General features: G+C 38.7%; 1 pseudogene; it reads left to right on the top strand.

The window, feature by feature from the left end:
* Positions 1-14,843: 14,843 nt before the first annotated feature.
* On the top strand, positions 14,844-15,666 carry LOC127680336 (post-GPI attachment to proteins factor 2-like; annotated as a pseudogene).
* Positions 15,667-19,241: the final 3,575 nt, after the last annotated feature.

Below are 19,241 nucleotides of genomic sequence, written 5' to 3'. Positions count from 1 at the left end.
TGAATCTAATAGATAAACCATAGCTGTTGCTGACTTATTCAATAAAATGAAAACATTCATATAGAAAAAAGGCCACAGGATTTCACTTTCAGTGCACAAATGACTGCTAATCTTTAGAGTTATATGTACATATATGTAAGGTGTATAACGGCAGTCTTAGAAGAGATATGCAGAGACCAATGAATTTACATTTCTAAATTACTGTTGAAGTACAAATAGCGAAGTATATCTAAATATATAAGCACCTCTTAATTATACAGGGAGATGATTGATACAAACATTACATTTTGGTATAGTCACACTACCTGGAAAGTTGTAGCTACAAAATGAAAGAATAAGCCATACTTTTTGTCAAAAGATATCCAAAAAGCAATCTTACAATCTTTCTCATTCCCTCTGCTTGAACTGTTCTATTTTGCTACGCAACCTGCTCTCTTGTTTGATCCAGAATTCTTTTCAAATGCCAAGTCTTAGAGAAAAGTTTCCTGACCTTGAAGTCAAGATATCTTCTACCTGCAGTTGCTCATAGTCAAATTACTTTGTTCTTTCTTCTTTACCAGGAAAGTGCATAAATTCTATTTATTTATCTACCAGTTGATTGGCTGTCTTTTCAACTTGAAGCTTGATGAGAACAGTAACCTTAAATAGTTTCTTTCTTTATTTTATTAGATACTTGCTTTATTTACATTTCTTTTTTTAAGTTTTTTTTTAATTTTTTTATTCAATATAATTTATTTACATTTCAAATGATTTCTCCTTTTCTAGCCCCCCACTCCCCGAAAGTCCCGTAAGCCCCCTTCTCTTCCCCTGTTCTCCCACCCACCCCTTCCCACTTCCCCGTTCTGGTTTTGCCAAATACTGCTTCACTGAGTCTTTCCAGAACCAGGGGCCACTCCTCCTTTCTTCTTGTACCTCATTTGATGTGTGGATTATGTTTTGGGTATTCCAGTTTTCTAGGTTAATATCCACTTATTAGTGAGTGCATACCATGATTCACCTTTTGAGTCTGGGTTACCTCACTTAGTATGATGTTCTCTAGCTCCATCCATTTGCCTATGAATTTCGTGAATTCATTGTTTCTAATGGCTGAATAGTACTCCATTGTGTAGATATACCACATTTTTTGCATCCACTCTTCTGTTGAGGGATACCTGGGTTCTTTCCAGCATCTGGCAATTATAAATAGGGCTGCTATGAACATAGTAGAGCATGTATCCTTTCAAATGAATATTCCCTTTCTGCATTACCCCTCTGAAAATCCCCTATCCCATCCCCCTTCCCTCTGCTCACCCTCCCCCAATTTCCTGACTTGAATTCCCCTATTCTGGGGAATCGAGCCTTCACAGCACCCATGGTCTCTCCTCTCACTGATGTCTGAAATGCTCATCTTCTGCTACATGTATTGCTGGAGTCATGGGTCCCTCCATGTGTACTCTTTGGTTGGTGGTTTAGCCCTGGCAGTTCTGGGGGTACTGGTTGGAACATATTATTGTTGCATCTTCAGGACTGCAAACCACTTCAGCTCCTTGGGTCCTTTCTCTAGCTGCTCCATTGGGGAGCCTATGTTCATTCTATTGGTTGGATGTGTGAGCCATGGGTATTTTGATCCACTTTCTAATAAGGATCAAAGTATCTGCACTTTGATCTTTCTTCTTCTTGAGCTTCATGTAGTCTGTAAGTTGTATCTTGGGTGTTCCAAGATTTTGGGCTAATATCCACTTATCAGTGAATGCATACCATGTGTGTTCTTTTGTGATTGTGTTACCTCACTCAGGATGATATTTTTCAGTTCCACCCATTTGCCTAAGAATTTCATGAATTCATTGTTTTTCATAGCTGAATAGTATTCCATTATGTGAATGTACCACATTTTCTGTATCCATTTCTCTGTTGAGGGAAATCAGGGTTCTTTCCAGCTTCTGGCTGTTATAAACAAAGCTGCTATGAACATAGTGGAGCATATGTCCTTATTACATGTTGGAGAATCTTCTGGGTATATGCCAAGGAGTGGTATAGCTGGGTCTCAGATGGTGCTATGTTCAATTTTCTGAGAAACCGCCAAACTGATTTCCAGAGTGGTTTTACCAGCTTGCAATCTCACAGGAATGGAATTTTCCTCTTTCTCCACATCCTCTCCAGCATTTGCTGTCCCCTGGGTTTTTGATCCTGGTCATTCTGACTGGTACGAGGTGGAATCTCAGGGTTGTTTGATTTGCATTTCCCTAATAACTAAGGCTGTTGAACATTTCTTTAGGTGTTTCTCCTAAATTTCTTTAGGTGTTTCTCCATCCAATATTCCTCAGTTGAGAATTCTTTGTTTAGCTATGTAGCCCATTTTTACTAGGGTTATTTGGTTCTCTAGAGTCTAACTTCTTGAGTTCTTTGTATATATTGGACAATAGCCCTCTATCGGATGTAAGATTGGTAAAGATCTTTTCCCAATCTGTTGGTTGCTGCCTTATCTATTTTCTGATCTGCTATATCTTCTACAGCTGTGCAAACTTCTGGCACGTGGATATTTCACAAATTTTCCAAATGACCAATTGAAGAGATAAATGAACAAATGCATGATACATAGTTCTATGATCCTGGGGAGGACAGAGGAGGACTACATAACTAAACCTAGCTGAAATGGGGTGTGATCAAAAGGGTTTCTTGGGAGAATGTGAACAGGGTTTTGAAGGGCAACCAAAGAAATGCGAAGAGATGTGAGACACAGAGAATAAGAGAAAACACAGTGTACTTACCAAAGAGCGATTGGTGATCCAGATTGGTAACAGTAAACTGAACAGGAGAAAATGGTTTCTTTGTGACTGGGGTCCTTGAGCATCAGTCTTAGAAATCCTATAAACAATTTGAGTCCTAAAGATGACAAAAATATTCTCCAAAGATAATTAAAATTATCCAGTCTTTCCATCTATAATTCCTAAGAATTAGGGAGGTTAAAACATTTAATGAGAAAGAATTCATCTTTAAAAATACTGTATATATACTGTACTATACTGTCACATCAACTCTCAACATAAGATCTGAGAAATCAAGACAACTACCTGCTAGCATATCAAGCAATAGCTACCTATTTATGTGATCCAATTATATAATATAAGCTATATGACAGCAACTACATAATATAAGCGAACTTCTCTAGTGGAATGAGATACAGGTTCTATAGGGTCAGCTTCTCTAAGAGTGACTTTAGTTAGTTATACCTAGTAAATATCATTGTTGTTATATGTTTATTAGAAAATGTTTTAATTATCAGTGACTCAAGTAGAGACTAATAGACTGACAATAAAATAATTGCCAAACCCCACAATTTCTCACATTGACACACCCCACAATTTAAAAGTCATATATTTTCTATATTTGGAGAAAAAAGAAAGTATGTACTAATTTGCAACTGGTTAACTGGGCTAAACAACAAAACTATATATGTACTCTAAGAAGTCTATAATCCCAAAACAAGAATGGGCATGCCTTGGAATATAGCAAAACAATACCCTTATAATGTAAGCAGATGGAGAAACATATGGCCACCACAGCTGGAACACATCGTAAATGATCCCTAACCACCACTGGTCTTTGAACACTTTCCAGTTCAAAGTATAGAGAACCATATATTATCAGCAAGTTCTTAGAGAGTGAGATGTTTTCAGTTCTTCAGGAAACTCCTTGAATAATATTCCAAAAGTGTAAAGACTAAAAAAACAATGCTTTCTGGTGAGCAGTATGCTGCTGTCCATGTCCATTTATCCTTGGTGACATGCTCTGGATTCTTGGAGGTAATTATTACCTATTGTAATTTTCTGGTAAGGTGCTGCTAGCTAATGCCCCAATAAAGGTCATAACTACTTGGGGAGATCAATTGTTCTAGGGAGAAGATTTAGAAATTATTCACATGGCTTATGAAGCCAGTCATTAAATATGATACTGCTTATTTTATTGCTAGTGTTTAGAAACAACAACTATACGTGTAAAGGGCATATAGCAAAAAGATCATTAGAATCCAAGTTATTTTGCATGACTGATTCACACAAGCATGCTATCTCACTCTTCTGAGCTCCATTTTTGTTAAAGTATAATATAGGAATAGAGAATTGTGTCTATTTCACCTAACCATCTAGAAATTTCACTAAGATAGTATATATTAAGGAAATTTCTTAGCCAGGAAACAGTGTGTAAACATTAGAGCTTATTATTTAACATTGATTGATTGTTGTTCCCCCAATATTTTAGGCTACTGCTGAAGTATCTCTATGTATCTATCTATGTATCTATATGTATGTATGTATGTATCTACCTATGTATCTTTTGTAAGTGTGTGAGAGAGAGCATGCATGTGCACATGTGCATGCTTCTGTACATATGAGAGAGATTAACTGATTTGGAGAGTATTTTCAAGCATAAGATACTCAAGCATTTGGTGGAATTTTTCTCTATTACATGTTAGCTGTCTTTTGCTCATGATTATATTGGGATATTTGGGTTTGGGGAAGAAAGATAGTAACCTTTCTATCATATAAAAATTATCTATGGTTGTTAAAGTAATGTCAGTCACCTGGCTTAGGTATGCCTGTTCAGTCTTTCTACTCCATAGTTACATTTCTCCCTCAGCCAAGGGAGTGGCACTGTTAGACAGTGTGGCCCTGTTGGAGTAGGTGTATCACTGTGAATGTGGACTCATCCTAGATGCCTGAAAGTCAGTCTTCTGCTAGTAGCTTCAGATGAAGATGGAGAGCTCTCAGCTCTTCCTACACCATGCCTACCTAGATGCTGCCATGTTCCTGCCCTGATGATAATTAACTGAACCTCTGAACCTGTAAGTCAGCCCCAATTAAATGTTCTTATAAGAGTTGCTTTGGTCATGGTTTCTGTTCACAGTGGTAAAACCCTAACTAAGACACTTCCCCTAACTCTTCCATATGGGTCCCCAACCTCAGTCCAATGCTTGGGTGTGAGAATCTGCATCTCTCTCAGTCAGTTGCTAGGTAGAGCTTCTCAGAGGACAGTCATGCTAGGCTCCTATCTGCAAGCACAACATAGCATCAGTGATAGTATCAGGAATTGGTGCCCACCCATAGGATAGACCCCAAGTTGGGCTTGTCACTGCTTAGCCAATTCTTCATTCTCTGCTCCATTTTTGTATCTGCATTTCTTTTAGATGGGAGCAATTTATGTTTGAAAGTTTTGTAGGTGGGCTGGTGCCCCTGACTTACTCGGCCCTGTCGAACTGCTGGAGGTTGTCTCTTTGGGTTCCATATCCCCACTGTTGAGCATTTTGGCTAAGGTCACCCATATTATGCCTTGGGAACCTCCACTATCCCAGGTCTCTAGGACTTCCTAGAGGTTCTACCCACCGCCTTTAGCCATATACTCAAACTATATAAACAGCTAAAGAAGCTAGATTCAAGAAATAATGCAATTAAAAATGGTGTACAGAGATAAACAGAGAATTCTTTTTTTTCTGATCTAATACATGATTTCAATTTTTTATTTATTGAAAAGGAAAAGAAAGTAAAAAAACTTTATGATAAAATTAAAGATTTACATGGAAAATATTTCAGATAAACAGCTTAAAATTGACTATTTTTATGGAAAATTAAGGAGTAGAGTGGTAGACATGTAAAACATTGCTAAATTAATTGAAATATGGGATAGAAACAGTTTATGATAGAATTGAAGATTTACATGGAAAATTTTATATAGATATAATAATGGTAGGCATAAAAGTATTCCTAAGTTGATTAAAAGTGGAATTATAAACATTTCCTGATAAACTTGAACATTACATGGAAAATATTTCTTATAAAATTGTAGAAATATATAGAAAAACATGTTAAAATTGAAGATTATCATGGAAATTATAAAGATAAAATGATAGGCATAAGGATAATTCTAAGTTGATTGAAGGTGGAATTATAAACATTTTCAGATAACATTGAAGATTTACATGGAAAATATTTCTGGTAAAATTCAAGAAATAAATAGACAAACACATTAAAATTTACTATTTCATGGAAATTTTTACATAATGGTTGATATAAAAACTCTTTTTAAATTAGTTGAAGGTGGAATTAGAACATTTGTGATAAAATCAAAGATTTACATTGAAAACATTTCTGATAAAATAGAGGAAGTATATAGAAAGACATATTAAAATTGAAGATTATCATGAAAAATAATGCAGATAAAATGGTAGACATAAAAGAAATTACTAAATTAATTAAGAGGAATTGCAAACATTTTCTGATGAAATTGAAGATTTACATGAGATAAATTTCATTAGTCTATGTCTTTTTATTGGGGAGTTGAGTCCATTGTTGTTAAGAGATATTAGGGAATAGTGCTTGTTGCTTCCTGGTTTTTTTGTTTTTTTTGTTTTTTTGATGCTATTTTTATGTTTGTGTGGGTATCTTCTTTTGGGTTTGTTGGAAGAAGTTTACCTTCTTGCTTTTTCTAGGGTGTAGTTTCCCTCCTTGTATTGACATTTTCCATCAATATTCCTTTGTAGGGATGGATTTGTGGACAGATATTGTGCAAATTTGGTTTTATCATGGGATATCTTGTTTTCTCCATCTATGATGATTGAGAGTTTTGCTGGGTATAGTAGCCTGCTGGCCTTTGTGTTCTCTTAGGGTCTGTATGAGGCCTGCCCAGGATCTTCTAGCTTTCATTGTCTCTGGTGAAAAGTCTGGTGTGATTCTGAGAGGTCTGCCTTTATAAGTTACTTGCCCTTTTTCCCTTACTGCTTTTAAAATTCTTTCTTTGTTTAGTGAATTTGGTGTTTTGATTATTATGTGCTGGGAGGATTTTCTGTTCTGGTCCAGTCTGTTTGGAGTTCTGAAGGCTTCTTGTATGTTCATGCGTATCTTTTTCTCTGGGTTAGGGAAGTTTTCTTCTACAATTTTGTCGAAGATATTTACTGGGCCTTTAGCCTTTTCAACAAATGGTGCTGGTTCAACTGGAGGTCAGCATGCAGAAGAATGCGAATTGATCCATCCTTGTCTCCTTGTACTAAACTCAAATTCAAATGGATCAAGGACCTCCACATAAAGCCAGACACTCTGAAGTTAATAGAAAAGAAACTGGGGAAGACCCTTGAGGACATCAGTATAGGGTGAAAGTTTCTCATCAGAACACCAATAGCATATTCTCTAAGATCAAGAATTGACAAATGGGACCTCATAAAATTACAAAGTTTCTGTACAGCAAAGGACACCATCAAAAGGACAAATCGGCAACCAACAAATTGGGAAAAGATCTTCACTAATCCTACATCAGATAGAGGGCTAATATCCAATATATATAAAGAACTCAAGAAGTCAGACTCCAGAAAACCAAACAACCCTATTAAAAAATGGGGTACAGAGTTAAACAAAGATTTCTCACCTGAAGAACTTCGGATGGCAGAGAAACACCTTAAAAATGCTCAACTTCATTAGTCATTAGGGAAATGCAAACCAAAAGAACCCTGAGATTTCACCTTACACCAGTCAGAATGGCTAAGATTAAAAATTCAGGAGACAGCAGGTGTTGGAGAGGGTGTGGAGAAAGAGGAACACTCCTCCACTGCTGGTGGGGTTGCAAATTGGTACAACCACTCTGGAAAGCAGTGTGGCGGTTCCTCTGAAAACTGGGCACCTCACTTCCAGAAGATCCTGCTATACCACTCCTGGGCATATATCCAGAGGATTCCCCACCATGTAATAAGGATACATGCTCTACTATGTTCATAGCAGCCCTATTTATAATTGCCAGATGCTGGAAAGAACCCAGGTATCCCTCAACAGAAGAGTGGATGCAAAAAAATGTGGTATATATACACAATGGAGTACTATTCAGCCATTAGAAACAATGAATTCATGAAATTCTTAGGCAAATGGATGGAGCTAGAGAACATCATACTAAGTGAGGTAACCCAGACTCAAAAGGTGAATCATGGTATGCACTCACTAATAAGTGGATATTAACCTAGAAAACTGGAATACCCAAAACATAATCCACACATCAAATGAGGTACAAGAAGAACGGAGGAATGGCCCCTTGTTCTGAAAAGACTCAGTGAAGCAGTATAGAGCAAAATCAGAACAGGGAATTGGGAAGGGTTGGGTGGGAAAACAGGGGGAGGGAAGGGGACTGATGGGACTTTCGGGGAGTGGGGGTCCAGAAAAGGGGAAATCATTTGAAATGTAAATAAATATATCAATAAATTAAAAAAAAAGATGTAAATCCTTGCTCTCATCTGTACCTATAATCCTTAGGTTTGGTCTTCTCATTGTGTCATGGAGTTCCTGGATATTTTGAGTTACCAGCTTTATGCATTTTGCATTTTCTTTGACTGTTGAGTCAATGTTTTCTACAGTATCTTGAGTACCTGAGGTTCTTCTTTCTATCTCTTGTATTCTGTTGTTGATGCTTGCATCTATGACTCCTGAATTTTTTCCAAAATTTTCTATCTACAGAGATGTCTTACTTTGTGATTTCTTTATTGTTTCTACTTCCACTTTTAGATCCTGGATGGTTTTGTTCAGTTCCTTCACTTGATTGTGTTTTCCTATTATTCTTTAAGAGATTTTTGTGTTTCTTCTTTAAGGACTTCTGCCTGTTGACCCATGATCTCCTGTATTTCTTTAAGGGAGTTATTTACGTCTTTCTTGAAGTGCTCTATCAGCATCATGGGATATGATTTTAAATCCAACTCTTGCTTTTCCGCTGTGTTGGGGTATCCGGGACTTGCTGTGGTGGAAGAACTGGGTTCTGATGTTGCCATGTGGCCTTGGTTTCTGTTGGTAGGGTTCTTGTGCCTGCCTTTCGCCATCTGGTGCTAGTTGGTATTCTTGACTCTGGCTGGACTTTGTTCCTCCCGTGGGCCTGTAAGCCTGTGTCCTTATTCCTCTGGGCTCAAAAGTGAAAGCACTGCTGGGAGATCTCTCTCCTGGAGGTCTATGCACAGAAGACTATGGAGTCTCTTGGCTTCCTGGTGCAAGTGGCAGAAGGAAGACTTCTTTCCCAGCTGTTCCACTGATCTTGGGCCCTAAACAGAGAATTCTTAACAAAGGAATAGCCAATGGCCAACAAACACTTAAGGAAATATTCAACATTCTTAGTCATCAGACTAATGCAAATCAAAATGACCCAGAGAATCAACCTTACACCAAACAGAATGGCTAAAATCAAAATAATGGCACATGCTGGTGAAGATATGGAGGGAAGGGAACACTCCTCCATTCCTGGTGGGACTACAAACTGGTACAATCACTCTGGAAATCAATCTGGTGGTTCCTCAGAAAATTGGAAATAGTTCTGCCTTAAGACTCAACTATACTGCTCCTGGTTATTTATCCAAAAGGTGCTCTACAATATAAGGACACATGCTCCACTATATTTATATCAGCCTTATTCATAATAGCCAGAAACTGGGAGCAATAAAGCGTCCCTCAATGTAAGAATGGATACAGAAAATGTGGTTCATTTATACAATGGAATATTATTCCGCTATTAACAATGAGGATATTATGAATTTTGTAGACAAACAGATGGAACTAGAAAATATCATCCTGAGTGAAATGAACCCAGACCCAAAAGGACATGTATGGTATGTACTCACTGATCAGTGGAGATTAGCCAAAATATACAGATACCCATAATACCCATAATACACCCCATAGACCCTAAGAAGTTAAACAAGTAGGAAGGCCTAGGTGAGGATGCTTAAATTCCACTTAAAAGGGAGAGCAATATAGTTATTGGAGGCAGGGGAGGAAGGGATTTGGGTGGGAGAGGAAGGAGAATAAAAGAGCAGGAGCAGGTGTAGGAGAGACAGGAGAGAGGCCCAGAAGGCCAGGAGAAGGTAACCTCTTCCTAGAAGAAAAGCTATAGTCAGGGTAGTTTTCTATTTCTTGCCTTGAAAGTCAGTCAGCTCCTGGTTTGCTTTCAAGATAATTTTACTTTAAAGAGAAATGTTTGCTTTGTTCAGTTTACCCTTGAATGCTGTGGGGGTCTGCTTTCATACAGTCCTGTTTTACCTTCCTTCTACTGTCTTATCAGCACCTTTTACAAAAGATAATGTGTGCATTTATTTCTTCTTTTAGAATTTTCTACCATGCTATTTCAAATATGTTGGCTGTATAATTTTCTGAGATAAAAAAATTAGAATCCAAAGCTTCTCTCTGAGGGAATTTTACCTTTGAAGTTCAGGGAACAGCAGAATCAAAGAGAAATCTACAATTTACTTCCTTACAACAAATTCTGGAGAGATAAAACTAACAAGATACAAAAGAAAAAAATCTGTTTCAAACTGATAATAAAGATGCTGTAATGAGAAGAAAAAAAGAAAACATGAAGTTATGAAAAATGTTATTTGGTTTACAATTGCATTTTCTTAATCCTTGGCAATGTGGGGCAGCTAGCACATTTAAGTATTTGTATATCAAACTTATGATTCAGCTTTTTCTGCCACATTCTGACCAAAGGCAACTAGTTGCAAGGACAGAAAGAAAATAAATATACAGAGTGAAATCCAACACAAGGATTTAAACAGATTAAGCTGAGCATATAATGTGTTCTTTTATCTTAAAGGCTATATGTAGGTAGGCAACATTGTTTAAAGTTATTCATGTCAGTATACTTTTCTATAAAAGAAAATATTCACACATTGTGTTGAGGATATAATCCAATGTTAGAGGGTCTGTTCAGCATTTGCAAGGATGTGTGTGTAATCTCAATTGTTGGAAAAATAATTTAGATATGCAGAAGTTTTTATTTGGCTAACAAATTATTAAGACAAATATAACAAATTATTATATTTCAACAATATAATAACAGCAAAGATTCAATGTTTCTTTAGTAATTGACCATGAAGTACAAAGGACAGAATATTAATTTTAGAGCAAGAAGGATTAAAATAATTATTTTAATAGGAATTTGCTATAAGACCTTTGGTGAATTACTTAATCTCTCTAAATATGTATGTAAAATAGATTTACTAGTACATAGTTTGTATGTCTTTATGACAAACAGAGATAAGGCAAATTATACAGATAGCCAAGAGTTTCATTAAACATATTGGGAGAGAGAGAGAGAGAGAGAGAGAGAGAGAGAGAGAGAGAGAGAGAGAGAGAGAGAGAGAGAGAGAGAAGGGGCATTCCTGCCCTTACATAATTTATAACCCAGTAGATGAAATTAATCAAGAAGTGACCAAAGTGAGATAAGATTATCAAAATAATAAATTATATGAAGGGACTTAAAAAAGAAAGCTAGACATTAACTAAACCAAACCCTGAAGAAAGAACTCAAGACAAAGGAAAAAGAACACACAAAGTTCCTATGGTGGGGGAGATAGACTAAGGAAGGACAGGAGGCAAGAGTCAAACATGCAAATCTTCTATAATTGAATTATTTTATTTATTTACATTCCTAAATGTAAGTTGGACCCCTTCTGGTCCCCACGCCATCCCTGACATCTCTGAGAGGGTGTTCTGCCACTTGCCTCCTAGCCCCCACCAGCATTTTTCTTCCCCAGGACATCAAGTTTCCACAGGATTAAGCACATACTCTCCCACTGAGGCCAGACAAGACAGTCCTCTGCTACACATGTGCCCAGGAACACAGATCACCTATGCATGCTTCTTGGTTAGTGGCTTAGTCTCTGGGAGCCTGAGAAGTCCCAGTTAGTTGACACTGTTGTTCTTCCTATAGGGTTGCATTTCCCCTCAGCTCCTTTAGTCCTTCCCATAACTCTTCCATAGGGGTCCCCAACCTCAATCTAATGGTTGCCTGTAAGTATCTGCATTTGTTTCAGTCAGCTGCTGGTAGAGCCTCTCAGAGGACAGCCATATCAGTCTCCTGTCTGCAAGCACAATATGGCATAAGTAATAGTGTCAGGGTTTGGTGTACTCTCATGGGATGAATCCCAAGTTGGGTCTGTCACTGAGTGGCTTTTCTTTCTGTTTCTGCTCCATTTTTGTCTCTGCATTTCCTTTAGACATGAACAATTCTGAATCAAATATTTTGAATATGGGTGGGTGGCCCCATGCCTCAACTGGGGACCATGTCTATCTACTGGAGGTAGTCTGTACTGGTCAATCTCCCCACTGTTGGTCATTTTGACTAATGTCATTCCCATTGAGTCCTGATAACCTCTCACATCCCAGGTCTCTAGGACATTCTAGCCCCCTTTCCCCCCTCTGTATATTTAGATTCATTCTATTGGCACTCTGGGCCTCTCTTCTGTCTTCCCTGATGCATGGTCCTGTGCTGCAATTTCCCCTCCCTCTTCCCTTCCCCTCTCCCTCCTAGGTTCCTCCTTCCCTCTGCCTCCCATGTTTATTTTGTTCCCCTTAAGTGTGTTTGAGATATCCACACTTGGGCCTTCCTTTTTGTTAAGTTTCCTATAGTTTATGAGTTGTAGCATGGGTATTCTGAACTTTTTAGCTAATATCTACTTAAGTACTCTGGCTGTCAGCCTAAGAACAACAAGAAGTTGAAAGGCTACTACAAGAATATGTAGAGACAGAAGATGCAGGAAGACCAGAAGATGCCAAGACAACTGATTAAGCAGATAAAGGAGTCACCAGAAGATTAGAAAGTTTAGAATCAGATCGGTGTTAATCAGTCTTCTCACTAAATGCTGTGTTATCTTAGCTCTTATAGGCTATAATAAAATTCCAAAAACTCGAAGTGAGTAATAGAGAGGTGCTTCAGTTTAGTAAGATCATTTCCCCATAGTCAAGTATGTCAGTTTACTTTTATCAATAAAGTCACACGGAAAACATGAGTGCTAAGGATGGAAGCATTCACAAGAAACTGAAAAATTAACTACAGGTAGGAAGACAGGAGTCGTGCAAAGGACCTAGATGGGAAACTATGTTCCCACATGCTAGAGGCCCATCTCAGCTACTAGACAAACCCTTTGCCTACACCAGTGTCCACCTGTACAATGGCCAAGTTTAAGTACCTAATCTCCAGCTAGTTCCTATCCAGATCAAATGTTTCACTATAGAAAACACATCTATGAACTTATAAAGGCAACTGAATGCAGTGTTTTGTAGTGCAGATTCTGAAGCCATAATAATAACCTTAAAGACTTAATAAGTGCTTGCTATGTGCAGGCATTTATTTTAAGCATTGTACATAAACTGCCTTAATCGTCCCAACAAATCTTTTAGGTGGTAACTATTATTATTATCACAGCTTCCTATTATAGTAGAGAAAACATAAACACAGAGACATTAAGAAATTTGTTCAAGAGTTTACAATCGTTAAGAGGCAGGGTCAAGACATGAACACAGCTGTCCGGCTCAGCTGTGCATGCCATCTTAGGGTGCCAGCCCAAATATCGGCTTTGTCGCTATTAGAGGAGAACCTGTCTGTGCCTCAGTTTTGTTACTTATAAAGTAGGGGTGATAAAGAAGGGGGGTTTGTGCATTTTAGGGCATACACATTAATAATTGCGTTGGCTATGTGGTATCTTTTTTTTTCTTCCATGTGAATTTTAAAATGTCTTTTTCTACTTCTGCAAAGAATGTCACTGTAATTTTCATGGCAATTGCATTGGAACTGTAGATACCTTCGGGTAGTATTGTTCTTTTTATAATGCTAATTCTGCCAATGCATAAGCATTAGGAGGTCTTTCCACAGTCTAGTCTTCTATTTCTTTCTTCAATGTCTTAACATTTTCATTATAGAGGTTTCTCATTTCCCTGCTTCTGTTTAGTGTGTGTGTGTGTGTGTGTGTGTGTGTGTGTGTGTGTGTGTGTGTGTGCTACTGTGAATGGCTTTTTTTCTTGGCTTCTTTCTTGTCACTTATTAGTGCATAAAGGAACTACTGATTTTGCATGTTGATATTGTGAACTGCTACTTTGCTGGAAAGTGTTTATTAGATTTAAGAGTTTTCTAGTGGAGTCTCCAAGGTTTTTTAAAAGTATACAGCCATATAATGTGCAAATAAAAATATTATTACTTTTCCTTTTCTATTTGTATCCGTTCTATCTCTTTATCTTATCTTATTAATCTACTTAGAGTTCAAGAACTATATTGAATAAGAGTGAAGAAAGTAGATATCTTTGTCTTGGTCCAGATTTTACAATTATTTGCCATTATTATGGTTATATGCTTGACATACATTGCCTTTACTATGTTGGCATATATTGCTCCTATTCCTGTTGTTTTTCGGAGATTTTATCATGAATAGATATTGAAATTTGTGGAAGGTATTCTCTCAGTTGACTGAGTTGATCATGTGAATTATATACTTAAAATTACAAATGTGCTATCTCACATTTATTGAATGCTAATACAAGTTGTAATTTTATTTCCACTCCTGGAATAAAATATAAAATAAAATAAGGGAGGAAAGGATTTGTTTAGCTTATAATTTCAGGTTATAGTCAATCATTTTTCAGAAGTGTAAGCAGAAACTAAAGCATCTATTCATATCACCTCCATAATCAAGAGCATAGAAAAATCAATACATCCATGCTGTCTGCTTAGCCCTCTCTTTTTTAACATGGTCCAGGGCCCAAAACTCGGTAATGATGCTGCCCACAATAGGCTTGGTCTTCCTACATTAACAATCAAGGCTATATTCCCCACAGACATACCTACAGACTAACTTGATCTAAACAATTCAAACAAACAAGCAAACAAAAAAATAATAGTCAAATCCATCACAGCAACAATTCTGCTCCTGGTACTACAATTTCTATGTCAGGGATCTCCAGGGAGCCCTCCCCCTTCCACTGGCCCCCGGCCGGTCTGGGACTCCTGATTCAGGGTATAGCCCTCTTAGCCACCAGTTCTTGGGACCTTCTGATCAATATCCCTCCGGGCACTGGTGATGGAGGAGTGGGGGAGCCTTGGAACCTCAGACTAGTTTTGAATCCCAGCTCTGCCAGTTACTAGCTTGTGGCTTTGAGTTTGACAAGATGTACCAGGTCCCACTGACACTGGACCAGGATGGAACCCTAGTCCAGCTCTGCTTCACTATGGCGGTCCTGATCACGGTCTACTGTCTACTTGTCGCCTTCTTCATCTGCATCCTGTGGTCCCTGCTCTTACACTTCAAGGAGACAACATCTACATACTGTGGGTTGCCCAATTACCTGCCATCAGTGAGCTCTGCCATTAGTGGGGAGGTTCCCCAGCGCTAAGTGTGGCATTTCTGTGCTGGCCTGCATTCAGCACCCCTCTTCTTGACATCATTCGCCTATTGGAACCACTACTGCAGCTGTATGTCCCGGGATCCAGGTTATCGCCTTCTCTGCCGCCTCAACTTCAATCTCAATGTAGTGGAGAACCTTACGCTGCTCGTGCTCGCCTATGTCTCCTCCTCCGAGGACTTCACCATCTACGAAAATGCTTTCATTGTGTTTATCACAGCATCCCTCAGTTACATGCTCCTCACCTGCATTCTCTGGCGGTTGAGCAAGAAGCACACAGATCGCAAGTCCTACAGTTGGAAAACAGCGGCTCTTCATCATCTCCTTCTTCTCGGCGCTGGCTGTCTACTTCCGGTTCAACATGTATTGTGGAGTGTATACTATCTTTGCCATTCTGGTGGAGTACACTGTTGCCCTAACCAGCATGGCGTTCCACATGACAGCCTGGTGAGACTTCAGAAACAAAGAGCTGCTAATAACCTCCCAGCATGAGAAAAAGAGAGTCTAACCCCTTCTCTGATGCTGGAAAACAAGAAACCACTCTGGTCCTTCCTATCTCCATGTCCTCTCTGGGCCTTTCCTGGGGACTGGGAGAGAAGTGCGGGAAGGGGCATGACAAGGCTGACCCCAGCACTGCTGACTTCTCCCGGCCACTCATGGGGATCTTCAAGAAACATCTCCATTCACTGAAAGGTCCTAAAAACCGGAGCTTGCAGGAAAGCTCCACCACTTGGTGCTAAAAACAAGTCCCGAGGTTCACTAAGGTTAGGATCCAGAGCAGTGGCCACTACCTGAAGGCCACAGCCATTTCTCTCTGGTCATTAATCTGACTGATGTGTCTGGTGATCTAGCATGCATACCCAGAGTGTACACCCAGGTGATAGTTCCATGAATCTGCCCAGGTGTTCTAGATGTACTCTGTTCCCCATCAGCCTCATTATGTTCCTGTGTACGACTGGGGGAAGTATGCTGTATGATTTCTAAGGGCTTTGTCTCCTGGGGTTTTCCAATGGAAGTAATGTTGTGCTTTGTGCTTGAGAGATGACTTGTCCCAGAAGAAGCATCAAGCATAGGCTATATTTTTTCTTCCCCATCTAAAACCTCTGGCTTTTTGGAATATGTCTGTAATCTCAGCCCATTGGAGGCTGAGATGGGTGGACTGCTTCAGGGTCCATACCAACCTGCTACACAATGAGACCTTGTCTCAAAAATGAAGTAAGATGCCAGGCATGGTGGCACATGCCTTTAATCCCAACATACCAGAGACAGGCAAATATCTGTTGAGTTCAAGGCCAGCCTGGTCTACAGTGAGTTTCAGGCCGGTCAGGGCTATATAGTAAGACCTTGTTTCAGAAAAAAAAATAATTAAAGAACCCTAAAATCACAGGCTTATAAGACCTTTCCCTCCCTTGACAAGTGGGCAAGGTTCAGAGGTAGATTTCCCTACTCCAGAATGGGTTCCTTGTTTTTCCTTTATCCTCTCTACTGTCCCAGATGCCCAGCTTTTATTTGTATATTTTATTTCAAGGGACAATAATTTTTTTCTTTTGCCAACAAAAATAAGGGAATCTCCAGGGAAATAAAAGCTAAAGAATTAATATACATTAAAGAAGGATTTGTTAGACTGGGTTATACTTACCATCAGAGTTGTCCAACAATGGCCATCTCACATTGTGGACACCAAGAACCCAGTGGTTGTCCAACCTACCAGACCATATACCTCAGCAGTCCCAGTCTGGCACTGGAGGCCTGGAGGACTCCTGGAGAGACTGTACTCCTCAGTCCACATTGCAAGCCCAAGGATGCTATTTCTAATATCAGCAACTGAATCAACAGGATCTTTAGTTCAAATTGAAAGACGGAAAGAGTTGATTCTGATACCAGTAATGGAATCAGCAGCAACAGGAAGGATGAACAGGAAGGATGAGCAAGAATGAAAGCTACGGAAGCAAAAACACAAAGCTCTCATCCTTCCACACTACTAGAAGGTGCCACCCATATTTAAGGCTAGTCTTTCCACATCAGTTAAAGCAGACAAGATAATCCCACACAGGCATACCCACAGGCCAACCTGATACAGACACGATCATCGAGACTCTCTCTGGGTGATTCTAGATTGTGTGAAGCCTACAATTCAAGTTTATCATTATGATACATGCTCTCAAATTATGCTATAGAGCTATAGTAACAAAAGCAGTATGGTGCTGGTGGGCCAGGAGGATGGACATGTATAGTAATGGAGGAGAAATGACTAAGAAGAAACTTGCCACAGCTACAATCACCTTATTTTTGCTGGTGCGTGCCCATGCGTGCGTATGTGCGTGCGTGCGTGCATGCGTGTGTGTGTGTGTGTGTGTGTGTGTGTGTGTGTGTGTGTGTTTGACATGAAAGTTGAGAAGGGACAATGAGAGAAGATGGAATTTTCAGAAAAAGAAGGCAGTGAAATCTATTTGATGTGAAAACAGAAAAAGAAGTGTTGGGTGGAGATCATTAAGAGAGATTAGGATGGATGGGAAAGATCAGTAGTGGACAGAAATAATGTATGGTGGTATATAGGGAAATGCCATAATGAAATATATTAGTTTGTATACTAACATCAAAATTAATAAAATAGTCTTAAAAATAAAGGGGTTTAAAGAACAGTACCTAGAAATCAGTAAATGTCACATGCCACTGTTAACTTGTTGATACAGGAAATAATGGACAAGTTCATTTTTGAAAAAAGTACCAGTATGTGTGACTCATTACAACTTCAGTCCTTCATGGATTGTCCAAGACAAAGAGACAAACTTTAAATACTTCATAACCCTAAAGAAAATGTTAGTGTCTGTTCTATGCAAAGTATGTCTTCTAGTATATTTTTAATTTATGTCCTTACTTAACACATGAAAAGTGCTAAAAAGATTCATGGTAGTGAACAAATTAACATATGCACAAAATAAAGAATAGTTCTAATCCAATATGCCTCAAATCAGATTTTTGAAGTGCTTTAGAGTTGTGAAGAACCACTACAGGGATAGCAAGATAACTTGCCAGGTAAACTCCAACACAAATATAGGTGGAAAAGAGGAAATCAGCTCCAGACAGTTGCCCTCTGACCTTCACGTGTTCGCTGTGCCCAGTATACTCATGCGTATGCATGGTTCACACTTTCACAATTATAATAAAAACTGTACAAAGACATTGTTTTTTGAGTAAAACACATTTAAAATAAATCAAATGGTGGAGCAGCATGCATTTACATAGAAAAAAATGTCAGGGTGGGGTACAGATAGGTAAGCACTGCTTGATAACATTTGTATTCCAATACAAGACAAATACAGTCAGAGGCAGAAAATGAAAATTGTATTTTCATCATGGCTTAGAGTTTAGAAGGTTAAGCAAAACTGAGCTATGTTAGTTATCCATTCATCATTCAGCCTGCCTGGTCTGTACATTGCATGCAATCCAACAGAGTGGGGCTCACCAGAAATGCTATTCAGATGGAAGAACCTTGAACTGAAATGGGAAAAAGAAACTGATAGTAAAACCAAACTAAATTTCATGTGACAAACATGCTACTGTCTAGATGAATGGAATTTAGGAAGTATGACTTGTAGAGCTATTGACATATCGTGGAAAACCCAAGGCTGGAGAGAAGAAGCTTATTCTACCATGCTCAATAGGACTTGATGTATTTTCATTTTTTTATGTTTACCTCAATTTTTAAAACTATAATATGTACATAGGGAGGAACTAATAAACTATGAGAAATAAGTCACAGTTTCACTGATTTCATGTGTTTTCCTGCTTCCCTGGTCTCATTTGCTTAGGAATAGTGGAGAGAGAAGCTTTGGGTAACACTAGATTTCCATCTGTGCCTTCTTCTAGATCACACCATGATGAGTTAAAAAGATAAGCTGTTGAATTACTGGACTGCATTTAGTTGAAGTAATTAGTGCAGGAGCCACACCAATTGCTAATGAGTCTTTGAATTAGCACCTGCTCCCTCCAGGACCTGTTGTGAGCCCACTAGCAGCTGGGTCCCTTGATTCAGGGAGAGGACATGGGGATGGACGGAGGAGCCCATTGGTTGTCTTGTGG

Source organism: Apodemus sylvaticus, chromosome 3 (genome assembly GCF_947179515.1).
Source record: "Apodemus sylvaticus chromosome 3, mApoSyl1.1, whole genome shotgun sequence".
NCBI lineage: Eukaryota > Metazoa > Chordata > Mammalia > Rodentia > Muridae > Apodemus > Apodemus sylvaticus.
This window is presented reverse-complemented; position numbering and strand designations above follow the sequence as displayed.